Below are 13645 nucleotides of genomic sequence, written 5' to 3' on the forward strand. Positions count from 1 at the left end.
TTGCAAGCTTTGATCCTCAGTGGAACAAAAGGACATAGGGTGGGGTGGAGGGGTAGGCTTACTGCCTAGTAATGGGTGAGGACTCCAAGGTATGTCAGGGACCAGAGGTTATAGCTTTGGGGATGGAGTTTGTCAGACCCTAAAACCCCTGAGGAAAGAGCTGAAAGAAACTCTCCCCAGGTAAGTGAGCCAGTGATAGAAGTCATTAGGTTTGTTCTATTTTCAGAGGTTGGGGCATCACCAAAACCATGGTACAACAACCTAGGTTTCAGAATGCATCAAAACTACCTGGTTCCTAGCTTGGCCTGGTGACTCAGACCTTTTCCGCTACTTGGGAGGCTGAGGCAGGAGGATCTCAGGTTTATGGCCTAAGCAATAAATTCAGAGCCGGATAGGCAGTTTAGCAACGGCTGTCTTTAAAACAGCCAAGTGGTGGTGGTACACACCCTTAAGTCCAGCCCTGAGGAGTCAGAGACCGGCAGATCAGTTCAAGGACAGCCAGGGCTACGCAGAGAAACCCTTGTCTTGAAAAAAACAGGGATTTAGCTCAGTGGTAGAGCGCTTGCCTAGCAAGTGCAAGGCCCTGGGTTCGGTCCCCAGCTCCGAAAAAAAGGGGAAAGAAAAAAAAAGAAAAAAACAAAATGGAGGAAGCAATGTTGGCTAGATGATTTACCAGGTAAAGGGGTGGTTGATGGCAAGCGGGACAACCTCAGTTCTATCCCTGAAACCCACGTGGGAAAAAGAATTTATTCCCGTAAGTTGTCCTCTGGCTGCCACAAACATACCATGGTATTAATTAATTAGGGACTGTGGTGGCTGGAGAGATGGCAAAATGGTTGAGGTTGAGAACACTGATTGCTCTTCCAGAGGACCCTGGTTCAATTTTCAACACCCATATGGTAGGTCACAGCTGTCTATAATTCTGACACCCTCACACAGATCTACCTCCAGACAAAACACCAATGTACAACACACACACACATACATACATACACACATACATTTTTTTTTGGTTCTTTTTTTCGGAGCTGGGGACCGAACCCAGGGCCTTGTGCTTCCTAGGCAAGCGCTCTACCACTGAGCTAAATCCCCAACCCCTTCATACATTTTTTTTAAATGGCGACTGGGGAAATAACTCAGTCTAAAATCTGTTTCATCCCCACCCAGAACACATGTGGACAGGAAAAAATAAATTGGTAGTATATGCCCATAATCCTAGCATTGGGAAGATGGGGAACACAGGTCCATTCTTGGGGCTGACCGGACAACCAGTCAAGCCTACGTAGTGATTTCTAGACCAGTAAGAGATGCTAGCTCAAAAACAAGATGGATGACCCCTAGAAGCACAAACACAAATGTGTGCCCATGTGAACACACAAAAGGGTTGGAGATAGCGTAGAACTCTGTGGGATGCCTGGCAAGATACCCTAAATTCAGCCACTAGCCCAAATAGAACAGTAAAGACATTGCCTAGACAATGTAAAGACATTACATCTGAGGGGTTGGGGATTTAGCTCAGTGGTAGAGCGCTTGCCTAGCAAGCGCAAGGCCCTGGGTTTGGTCCCCAGCTCCGAAAAAAAGAAAAAAGAAAAACAAAATCTACAAATTAGTTCATCCTATAATAAAATTAAGCCAAGATACAGCTCGGTGATGAGAGCGTGCTAAGCAAGCTCGAGGCCCTGGGTTCATTCTCCAGTACTACAAAATAAGGTGTGTATGTGTGTGTGGATCAGCTTTCCTGAGCATATTACACACACACACACACACGCATATATAATTTCCACAACAGTACCATGGGTTTCACTGCAACAGTATCCCATCATTCATACAGGAAACTCGAGTACAGAGTAGTGTGTACCTCTGCGATAGAGTACTTGCCTAGTAGCATGTACACGGCCCTGGATTCAATGAATATTTTAAAACCATTTCGGGGGTAGGCATAGTACTTCGCTGGTGTGCGTGAAGCCACCGTATAATCCTGAACGATGCACAAAAGAGGCGTGGCCTGAAACCTCAGACCTTAAGAAGGTTTAGGCAGTAGGATCAGAGGTTCCAGGTGATTCTTAGCTACGTAGGGTGTTCAAGATCAACCCAAGCAATGTAGTCATGAGAAAGAAATATATGGAAGAGACAAAAGAAACCTGGGCCAGGGAGGTGACTCAGGTCAAGGCTTCTGGCACCCAGCCCGACAGCTAAGCTTGATCCCGGATCCACGAAGTGGATGGAAAACTAACTCCTGCAAGTTGTCCTCCAATACCTTGGCAGGAAGTACATACCCGAGAAACCCTCAAGCGCAGAGAGGTAATTTGTAAAGACCAGCCGAGCCAGTAAATGGTAACACCAGACTTGACCATCTGGTTCGGGAGTCTACAGTCCACTGTGATGTTGGTTAAAGAAGTGTGAAAACCAAGAAGTTGGGGTCTTACTCAGTAGTGCTAACCTAGCATAAGCAAGTCCCCAAGTTTATATCACAAAGGGCCCCCCAAAATGCTGGATTGGTACCTCTATGCCCTGTATCTCAGTTCTCCAGACCATTCGGTTCAGTGGTCCTTAGCCACCTGTGAGAGAAGCCACCTGGAGACTGTCAAAATGGCAGTGCCTGTGGTCCTTCAGCAAGAAGCTGGCCTGTAATACTAGCATTCAGGAAGTCAGAGGCAGGATGAAGAAAGTTCAAGGCCAGCCTGGGCCACTTATGAGACCCTGATTTTTGGTTCTTTTTTTTTTTTTTTTTTTTTTTTTTTTTTTTTTGTTCTTTTTTTCGGAGCTGGGGACCGAACCCAGGGCCTTGCGCTCCCTAGGCAAGTGCTCTACCACTGTGCTAAATCCCCAACCCCCCCCCCTTTTTTTTTAACAGAACTTTTTTTTTTTTTTTTTTGGTTCTTTTTTTCGGAGCTGGGGACCGAACCCAGGGCCTTGCGCTTCCTAGGTAAGCGCTCTACCACTGAGCTAAGTCCCCAGCCCCCAGCTAAGTCCCCAGCCCCCCCCCTTTTTTTAAATAAATGACAAAATGCTGCTTGTCGTCAAAAGTAAGGGACACTGGATTTATTTGCCTGGTGTAGTGGTGTAGTCTGGGCATGTGTTCTCCAGATCCTGGAGTATTTTCAGTGTGCAGCCACAGTTGGTCACCTCTAGTCTAGCTATTGTCCTAAGCATTTGCACAAGCATCTACTTGTGCACACATCCCATATTTAAAATGTCCTCTCAAGGGGCTGGGGATTTAGCTCAGTGGTAGAGCGCTTACCTAGGAAGCGCAAGGCCCTGGGTTCGGTCCCCAGCTCCGAAAAAAAAGAACCAAAAAAAAAAAAAAAATGTCCTCTCAGGTGTGCCTGTGGCGCTTTCCTGTGTATACACGTATCATCCTTTACTCTTGAGCTTCCAGACACTGGCCCAGGCACACCTAAGGACACAAGACACAATGGTGAATGAGACAAATGGATTGTGTTCCTTTAAATATACAGTCTGTTTGGTCTTGTCTCTTCCCGTGAATGGCAGGGGATTGGAACCCTGTAAGGATTGATTGGCAGAGCTTTGAGACTTGCTCTTGTGGCTCTGTTCTAATCCACTGTACAGATGTGACCAACATGACGTTAATAGTACAGAGGCAGGTGGATCTGTCTGAGTTCAAAGCCAGCCTCAGCCTGAGCTTTATCCTGAGCTCCAGGCCAGCCAATGCTACGAGGACGCTGTCACAAAGCAAACAGATGTAATAAAGAGAGGGACTCTTAAGAGTGTGTGCCTAGGGGCTGGGGATTTAGCTCAGTGGTAGAGCGCTTACCTAGGAAGCGCAAGGCCCTGGGTTCGGTCCCCAGCTCCGAAAAAAAGAACCAAAAAAAAAAAAAAAAGAGTGTGTGCCTGAGTTTGAGACGGCCTATGTGGTATGTGTGTGAAGGTGTGTTTGATCTGAACCCTATAAAAATGTGGTGAGGGGGGTTGGGGATTTAGCTCAGTGGTAGAGCGCTTGCCTAGCAAGCACAAGGCCCTGGGTTCGGTCCCCAGCTCCGAAAAAAAAAGAAAAAGAAAAAAAAAAAAAGAAAAATGTGGTGAGGGGGGAGGGGTAATAGAGAAGGGCTGTGCATGAGGTAGGCACTAGCTCAGAACAGCACAGATCACACCAGATCACAGAGAGAGAGAGAGAGAGAGAGAGAGAGAGAGAGAGAGAGAGAGAGAGAGCACTGTGAAGGAGACTGGGTTCTAGTCAGAGCCAGGAGAGCTATGCTTTGGGTATGTGGGGGAGGCACAGCTGGGGCTGGAACTGGAGAGTAGGAGGGAGGGAGAGAGGGAGGCTGGGGAGCCACATCCTTGATCTCTGTTCTGTTTCAGTAATTCCGGACTTGGTGCTCTGGGTCTCTGTGTGGCTCTGGGTGTCCCTCTCTGTAATGTCAGGATCTTGGCATCTGTTTCTCTTCTGGGTCTTGGGTTAGGAGGCTGATCATGTGACTCTGGGTCTCCACCTCTCCAGCCTACTTGGCTCTGTGTCCCCCTCTATGTCTCTGTCTCTGCCTCCATGTCTGCCTCTGTCCTTCCTTGTCCTTGCCAGGTGGGGGGAGGGGCCCAGTACTCAGAGAGCAGGTGTGGGCTCACTCAGGCAGCAGGGAGTGAAGCCCAGGAGGGCCAAGAGCCAGCAGCCCTGGACACGAGCACACTCCAAGATACACATTCCAAGTGCTCACAGGAACACACAATGGACTGTAAGTACAGGAATGGTTCCCGAGGACTTTCACAAGAACACACACAGGTACAAAACTAAACGCACAGCACACTCACTCCCAGAAGCACACAAGGATGCCAGATACTGTGGCTCACACAGACAGGCTTCATGAAAAAAGCCTCAGACAAATCCTCATCCAAACACAGAAAACCCCAGAGCCACAAATGCACAGGGACACAGACCTACAGACACAAAGATAGCAGATGCAGGGACACAGGTCCACTTCGCACACTCAGAAATCACACACAGGATGTAAGGAGGGAGAAGCACACAGAAGCATCAACCCTCAAGGGCAGTCAGAGACAGAGGCACACGGAGGAACCCACAAGGGACTTAGGCAGAACAGCCTCAGGTACACACTCCTCCCTCAGGGCTCACTTGGAGACACGCCCATAAGGTGACAGTGGGTGACAGGGGCTCTAGCGCACCTGGCGCCCTGGGCGCGCCCCTAGGCGCCAGGAGGGCCGAGCGTGCGTGCCCGTGCGTGCGTGCGTGCCCACCCGTGCGCGCCACCACCTGTGGGAGGAGAGGTGTGCACTGCGCCCCAGGCTGCGGGCTGCGCGGTGGGGGGAGCGGTTGCCATGGTGCGCCGAGCGCGGCCGCATACTAATGGGCGGCCATGGGCACTGCCCCCCACAGCTGCCCCCCACTGGCCACTCCTCCCACTCCTTCCTCCAGCTTCCGTCGCCACTCGGTCGCGCGCCCTCGGCCCACGCGCTCCACTCAGATCCTGAGTCCTTGGTCCCGGGACGCTATTGCTTCATCTTTCCCTCCTCGAGGTCCAGTCAAGCCCAATGGTGACCGCCTGGTCCTTTGGGGCTACCTGCCTGGGCGGGCGGGCGCAGGCGCCAAGCAGGCTTTGCAACAGGAAGCACAAGTCAGCCTTGGAAAGAAGGCGACCACCCTTAGGCGGGTCAGGGCAAAAGAAAGGGAGACCCAGGCCCTGCAGTTCCTGTCTTTCCATGTGATCTCGTCAGAGGCCAACATAGTGGAACCCTTCCCCTGCTTCCAGCTCCTCTCCAAGCCTCGTGTGACTTTGGGGCTGGAGTACTTCATTACCACCACAGCTAGATAGGCCTTCCATCTCTCAGGACCTGCTCCTTGACCCTCCAGTTGGGCCCTAATAGGATGAGGTGGGAACTGAAGACTGCTGAGACCTGGGTAGTGGGCACACTGGAAGGAATCACACCTCCTGCTGGCTTTCAGTCCCAGAGCTGCCCTGACTCTCTGTCCAAACTATACTAACTGCCGTGGGGGTGAAAGAAGGCCCCGTAGAACTGGGGTGCCAGCAGAGGTTTTGCAGGTAGAGGCAGTGAGAGGGGAGCCTGATGGGGGGGGGGCAGGCGGTTGCCTAGCAACCCCACAGCTGTCTGTTGACCTAGAAGAAGCTGCGCTGTCTTGACACAGCTGGTGTTTACATGTAACCGAGGCTCTGGCTTAGTGCTTGCTTGGAGCAAAGCTGAGGCAGGGCCCTCACGGCAGCCTGGCCCCAACCCGGCCTGTCGTCGGCTCCATGCCTGCCTGCCCTGTTTACATCTCTCCCATCTCCAGTCCACAGAGAAAGAGCAGAAGAAAGCAGACCCGAGGGACTGGAGGCTTTGGGAAGGGCAAAGGTACCGGGTCAAACACAACCCTAAGACCTTCAACACAGAATAGGGAGAGACTAAGAAATAAGACAAGCAAACGGCGGCTTGAGGCACGACTCAGCAGTGAAGAGCTCTTGATGTTCTGCCAGTGGACACAAGAGGCATGGTTCCTAGTACCCGCGTGGCAGCTCACAACTGCCTGTAATTTCAGTTCCAGGAGATTGGACGCCCTCTTTTGGCCTTTGTGGGCGTGTCTACCTGTGACAGAGATAGAAAGGCGCGTGTATACACACGTGGGTGCAGATAATGCACACGGTGCACATACGCACAAGCAGGCAAACACACACACATTTCAAAATATATAGCTTTAGACATGAAAAAACCGAAGGCTACCACACGCCAGTGCCACAGAGAACAGCAACAGAGGGACACTTGGTCACAAATCAAAGTGGTAGAGGTACACGCCTGTAAGTCCTGGCATTTAGGAGGTGGAGGCTGTAAGATGAGGAGTACGTGGTCAGCCTTTGCTTCATGGAGGATTCAAGGCTAGCCTGGTCTACATGAGACCCTGTCACAAAACAAAATGAAGAAATAGTGACATAGAAATCCAATCCAGGGGGTTGGGGATTTAGCTCAGTGGTAGAGCACTTGCCTAGCAAGCACAAGGCCCTGGGTTCGGTCCCCAGCTCCGGAAAAAAAAAAGAAAAGAGAAAGAAAAGGGAAGAAATCCAATCCAACCCATCACAGAGATGCCTGTAGGCGTAAACACAGACACACATTCTCTTCCCCCACCCCCAGGAACATAGTCATCAAATGTTTGAGACACAGACACAGGTATACACAGAAACATGGACACCAAACACAGGCATTGACCATCCAACAGGCACACTCAAGGCCAGGGACACTCAAATCGAAGGTATCCAATGCTAATACCAGCAACTCCCACATACACCCAGCTCATACAGTGTTTACAGGGCTGTGTGACAAAAAACAAAAAGCCCACATACGGGCTGGAGAGATGGCTCAGTGGTTAAGAGCACTGACTGCTCTTCCCGAGGTCCTGAGTTCAAATCCCAGCAACCACATGGTGGCTCACAACCATCTGTAGTGGGATCTGACGCCCTCTTCTGGTGTGTCTGAAGACAGCTACAGTGTACTCATATAATAAATAAATCCTTAAAAAAAAAGAACACGAAAAAAAAAAAAAAGCCCACATACATAGCCACGTGCACACAGTAGCACACAAGAACACACTCAGCCCTTCGACTGAGTGCCCACAGTGCCCCAGGCAGATAGTGGCTGAAACCACCAGCACAGGAAGACACACCCAGGAGCCCAACGGATGAGAAGACATGATCCCCGAAGGACCGCAGGCCCTGACATGTCCCCGAGCCTACCCATGTACTCAAGACACAAACATGTGGCGGCCCAGGGTGTGGTGAGGACAGAGTTGAGGCTCCTCCCCGCCCTGCCCCACAAGCTCTCCATAGTGGCACATCTGCCTTGAAGTCTGAAGGTCCTAGTCCCAGGAACAGGGCTGAGTGAACTCACATGTTGCCAGCTGCATCCCTAATCCTCAGCCCTAGGAAGCAGATAGTACCCAGACAGTGTTATCAGTTCCCTTGGGGATCCCCTATCTGAATGCAGTTAGGACCCCCTAACTTCTGAAGTCTCTGGACTGACAAAGGAAGCGAGGTCCTGCCCCAGAAACCTCAAGTATGATGGACCCATATCTTCTTCGAGGATACTTCAGGAACATTCATATAGAGACACGTATGAGCATGTGACAGGATTGGGGCGGGGCACGGCCTGGAGGGCTTCTTGAAAGAGGTGAATGTGGAACCTGGCTTTAGAGTCTAGAAAAACTAGAAGAGGGAAGGATGAAAACATTGAAAAGAGCTTCCTCTCCCTCCCTGTCCCATCCTCTCATCCAGCAGTTCCTCCTCCCCCAGGGCCCAAGGGGCCGGCTGGGGCCCCACAATTCCATCAGCCCCAGCCTGAGCTGAAGGAGGAGAGAGGATATTTTTAGCTTCTCTGCCACTGACATTTCGCAGCAGGCGACCTGGGGTGAAGCTGAGTGAGTGCTGAAGGCTGGGAGAAGCCGACAGCGCCTTCCCGCCCCCACACACATGCACACAGAACTATGCACACGCAGCCGTGTCTCCAACACTGGCAATGCCACGTCACGGCATAGCTCCAGGTGTACAGTTCCGTGCTGAGACACACACAGGCACCGGAGCGCCGACTCAGTTCACATGTCACATGTGACACAAACCTCACGTATCTGGACACACACCCATTCACACACCCAAGGAGGCACAGCGCGCATACATTTCTCACACCTAGCTAAGCGCACACTCAGTCACCACCCATTCAAGAAGTGAGCCCTCCGTGCCTACTGTGAACTGGGTATTGTTTATTCTACTCATTCCGGAGACCGAGCGAACCATTAAAATTGTCGTCCTCGCAGTCTGAGTCGGTGATCGTGGGAGGTTGACACGGGAAAATAAATATATAAAATAAGTTAAGTTTCAAAAAGCCATACATAAGTCAGTCAGCACTCGGGAGGCAGAAGCAGGTGGATCTGCGTTTGAGGCCAGCCTGGTCTACAGAGCGAGTTCCAGGACAGCCAGGGCTACACAGAGAAACCCTGTCCGGAAGGAAGAGAACAAAAGAGCCATTCGTATGTCAGACCTGGCAATGCAGACCTGTTATCCTGGGGAAGCTGAGGCAGGAGGACTGCAAGTTGAAGGCCTGCCTAAGCTACAGAGGGTGTTCCTCACTAGCCTAGGCAATTTAGTGAGACCTAGTCTCAAAAAGTTAAAGAGTGCGGAAGAGCTAGTGAGGTGACTCAGCAGTAAAGGAATTTACCACCTAGCCTGAGGGACCCCAGAATCCACACAGCAAGGGAGACTCCCAACATTTGACCTCTGACAGTTCCTGATGTCACAGAGCACACATGCTAAAATAATGTAATTACCTTTTTGTCTCTTTGTTTCTGAGACAGGGTCTCTCTACGTAGACCAGGCTGGCCTTGAACTCAGAGACCCTCCTGCCTCTGCCTCTCACAGTGCTAGGACTAAAGGCGTGGTCCAGGCCTTGCCTAACTAAAAAAAAAAAACGACTGCTGGGGTGTAGCTCAGTATAGAGTGCTTTACTTAGCTTGCCCAAGGTGCTATAGGGAATCCACAGGTAACAGACTCCCCAGATACAGAGCTGTGGGTAAGCGACTCCCTGATATTCAGTACCCCATAAATCTGCCTGAACTGCATCCATTCCCCATAATTAAGAATTCTAGAGGAGCTGGTGAGACAGCTAGAGAGGAAAAGCGCCTCTGAGGAAACCTGAGTGCTTGCGTTGGATCATCGTATCCCTCGAAGGGAGAGAACCAACTCCCAAAGTTATCCTCTGACCTCCATATGGTATGCAGTGACACAGGCACACGCCCAAAACACTCGGTAATAAATAACGTACTTGAGAAAGAAATGTAATGACTCACATAGACAACACATGTGTACCTCAGACTCATGTGTACCACCGTACACACGACTGTACGCTTCACACGCACTCGTGCCGTTCAGGAGACATGCAGACCCAGCCGCACCCACACTTTTGTGGATACCTTTCCAAATTGTCTGTCTACACACGGTACGAAACATGCCGATTCTCACACGGCCATTCCCAGCCTGTCACAAACACTCCTGAAGTCTTCCTCCCTCCTACCAAGTCCTGATAGTCACATGCTCTCGCATGCACACAGAGTTCTTATAATCTCACGACCTCACATGCATCTACCCACAACCAGGTTCCAAGAAGCCACACGCCCTGATTCAGCACACGCCCAAGTTCACACCTATACTGCCCACCACAGCTCCTCCCCTGCCTCATAGCAAGCATGGTCGGCACACGGGCGGTATAGTGTACACCTGGAATGCTGCCCTAAGATGCCAACCCTTCTGCCCTTAGGATTTAGGGATTGGGCTCAGGGAGAAGACACCCCCGCCCCCCCCCACCATTGAAAAACAGGATGCTCTCAAAACACAGTGTGATCTAGTAGCTAATGGTGGTGTGGGAGAGCCCTGCTGCTCAGGTCAACCTCCTGCTCCTTCTCTGTTCCACCCTCCTTCCTCTCTTCTTGAATTCCTGCATCTTCCCTATCCCACCCTCCCTCTCTAGAAGCCTTTGGTACAGAACCAGGCTCTCCGGTAGAAGGTTTTACAGCCTTTGTATGATCGGCAGATGGACGACCGGCAGATAGACACATCGCTCGGGACAACAGGAACAACAAAGCCTCCTTTGTCACAACCTGAAGGCTATCTGGCTCGTGGACCATGCTCACAGCTCCTTGCGAGAAGGAGCTCTACGTTCCCATCCTGATCCTGTCCTATGACCCTGGGGTCAGTCCCTGACCTTCCCTGGGCCTCTTCTGCCTCAGTAAAACAGACAGCGCCACAGAGTGATTCCTGAGGCAATGGCGTTCTCAGACACTGTGGCAGTTGTGTGAGCAGGGAGCGGGGCTGAGAGCCTGGCTTGAGCCATAAAAGCCCCCTCCCCAGAGGCTTTCCCTAGCATCCCCCACCTCCAAGGCCTGCTGGTTTAGGTTAAAGCGCCAGAGGCCAACAGCAACCCCTGGTCCCCGACACACATAAACACATATACTCTTCCAAGATTTAGCCACTTCCTCTGCCCTCTCTGGACCTCCATATCCAGGCTTGTGTATTTAGGGGCTCGGGTTTGGGCTCTGTGCCATGGAGCCAGTCTATGTGTGCACTGTCTGTCTGTCTGTCCCTCTGCCAACAGCCTTCAGGCGCCAGGAGGGGAGGCAGCAGCAAGGAGGTGGGGGCTGGGAAGGAGGTAGCGTTGACAAGTTCCAATGTCTGGCTTTCCCTCCTGGAAACCCCAAGCTGGGCTGCCCCCCCTCCCTTCCTGTCTCTCTCGCTCAAGCACGTCCCTTCTAAGCCCCTCTCTGCAGACACCCCCAGTGGAACCAAGCCCAGATCTGCTGCCAAGAAGGCCGACATTTCTTAGACTTGCCACGTTAAAGGGGCCCACACAGGCACACACTCAAGTCCTCCCATCCTGTCCTCCTCCCGTGTGCACATTCAGGCAACCTGAAGCACACAAAGACAGGGTTGGACACAGTGATCACCTATGTACACGGGAGGTAGAAGCTCAGGGGACCTCGGGCTCCCAGACAAATACAAACCTAGGCATGGACTCCCTCCCCATCTAAGCTTAGCTCACCACAGACCCACGTGGTTTCCATCACACAGTACATACAGACTCACACATACAGGCACACACAGGCCCTGCCATCCAGAGGAAGAAGTGCAAGCCCCAAGCAGTGTCGCCCCGCACTGCACCACCGATCATCCCCACTGCTGCGATCACTACTATCCCGTCTCCTATTCTCTCATACAGCACAGCCAAATATACACAGACACATGCTGTTCCCCTGTGCCACCGCCATCAATAGCCACAAAGATGCTACATGCCTACCCCTGGACATTTGGTCCAGCCCACACAGCTACCCAGTATTTCCCCAGACACAGATTACCAAGCCACAGCCTCACACAGCATCTCTTAAGGCAGACAGCCCTGCTATGCCTTGTTCATAATCACTTCACTAGTCTCCTGTTGACCAGAACAAGTTCATAGCCATGCCTGACACACCCTGACATGACACACACATAATCAGGCTCATGTACTGTGACCCCTTTGTATATGCCTGGATTCCTTGTCAGTGATACAGTACACACGGGTTTGCGGGTGCACGCACGGTTAGACACAGCACTTCTGTGTCCATAGCCAGGATTCAAACTCAGGACACACACAGCTGTGTGAATAAGCTCTCGTGGCTTATTCAAACGCACAGTAGCTCTCCGAGCTGCACAAATGCCCACACAGCAGAACTTGCCCACTTGAGCTGGGCGGTGGTGGTGCACACCTTTAATCCCAGCACTCAGGAGGCAGAGGCAGGCAGATCTCCGAGTACACAGAGAGACCCTGTCTTGAAAAAACAAAAGAAAAAGAAGAAAAAGGAGGAGAAGGGGAGGAGGAAGAAGAGGAAGGAGGAGGAGGAATGGGAGGAGGAGGAAGGGGAGGAGGAGGAAGAGGGAGGAGGAGGAATGGGAGGAGGAGGAAGAGGAAGGAGGAGGAGGAGGAAGGGGAGGACAAAGAGTGGGAGGAGAATTTGCACACTTGAAGCAAATTGATTCAACCCCCATCCCCATACACTTCTTCAGGGGCGTGTGTGTGTGTGTGTGTGTGTGTGTGTGTGTGTGTGTGTGTGCGCGCGCGCGCAGTCGCGCACGTGTCCTGTCTGTGTGTGTACATGCTCCTGCAGGGACCGGACAGATGTCTGAACCTCACTGTCACATACTGCGGCCTCCTAGCCCCCAACTGCAGCCGTCTACCTCCCTCCCTTGGCTGGTGAGAGTAGAGAAGAGCTCTCAGCTCTTGTTCCCTCCCTCCACTGGCTGCCTCTCTCCCTCCCATCTGGCAGAATCAGCCAGCCCTGCCCCAGCTCAGACTCAGGCAGCCCTGGCTGCTCTGGGCAAACTCGCGGCTGGTTGGTCTCGGTCGTTGATGCCGCATCAGCAGCAGCGGCGGCAGCAGCAGGGGCGAGAAGGCTTCAGGCGGCTGCCAACGTGGCAGACGGCGGGCAGAGCGGCAGGAAGGAAGCTGGGCCCATTCTGCGCCCACTCGCTGAGGGGCTGAATGAGCAAGCCGTGCAGCTGGGCAGGGGACCTTGTGTAGGGCTTGGGCTCTGGGCCCACATTAGTCCCACAATGGCTGTGTGACCTTGAGCGACTTGTTCCCCATCTCTGGTCTCGGTTCCTCCTTTAGCAAATGAACAGTCTGGACCAGACAAATCTTTGTCTCCAATTCAACGAAGGCAACTAGAGGGACCTATAGGCTCGCTCTGTGGACTCCAGCTCTTTCGGCCCCCAAATACGTATTTCTCACCTTTGCACAGCTCTCTCCGTCGGCAAATCTTTTTCATTCCACACTGGTAGTGGCATTTCATTAAGAAGAAAACAAATCCAAACTGGCATGTTGACTCATGCCTGTAATGCCAGGATTTAGGAGGCCGAGGCAGGAGGATTGCAAGGAGTTCAAGGCCCACCTTTGTTAAATAAGAAGGAAAAGGGGACGCTGGAGAGATACCTTCTGTTTTTGTAGAACTGGGATTCAGTTCCTAGCACTAATGTGGCAGCTCAGAACTGTCTGTCACTCCAGGTCCCAGGAGTCCATGTTCTCTCCTAACCTCTGGACATGCATATGGTACACAGACATACGTATAGGAAAACACATATACACCAAATAACACCTTTTTTTAAGGAGTTAA

Source organism: Rattus norvegicus, chromosome 5, assembly GCF_036323735.1.
Source record: "Rattus norvegicus strain BN/NHsdMcwi chromosome 5, GRCr8, whole genome shotgun sequence".
NCBI classification, from domain to species: domain Eukaryota; kingdom Metazoa; phylum Chordata; class Mammalia; order Rodentia; family Muridae; genus Rattus; species Rattus norvegicus.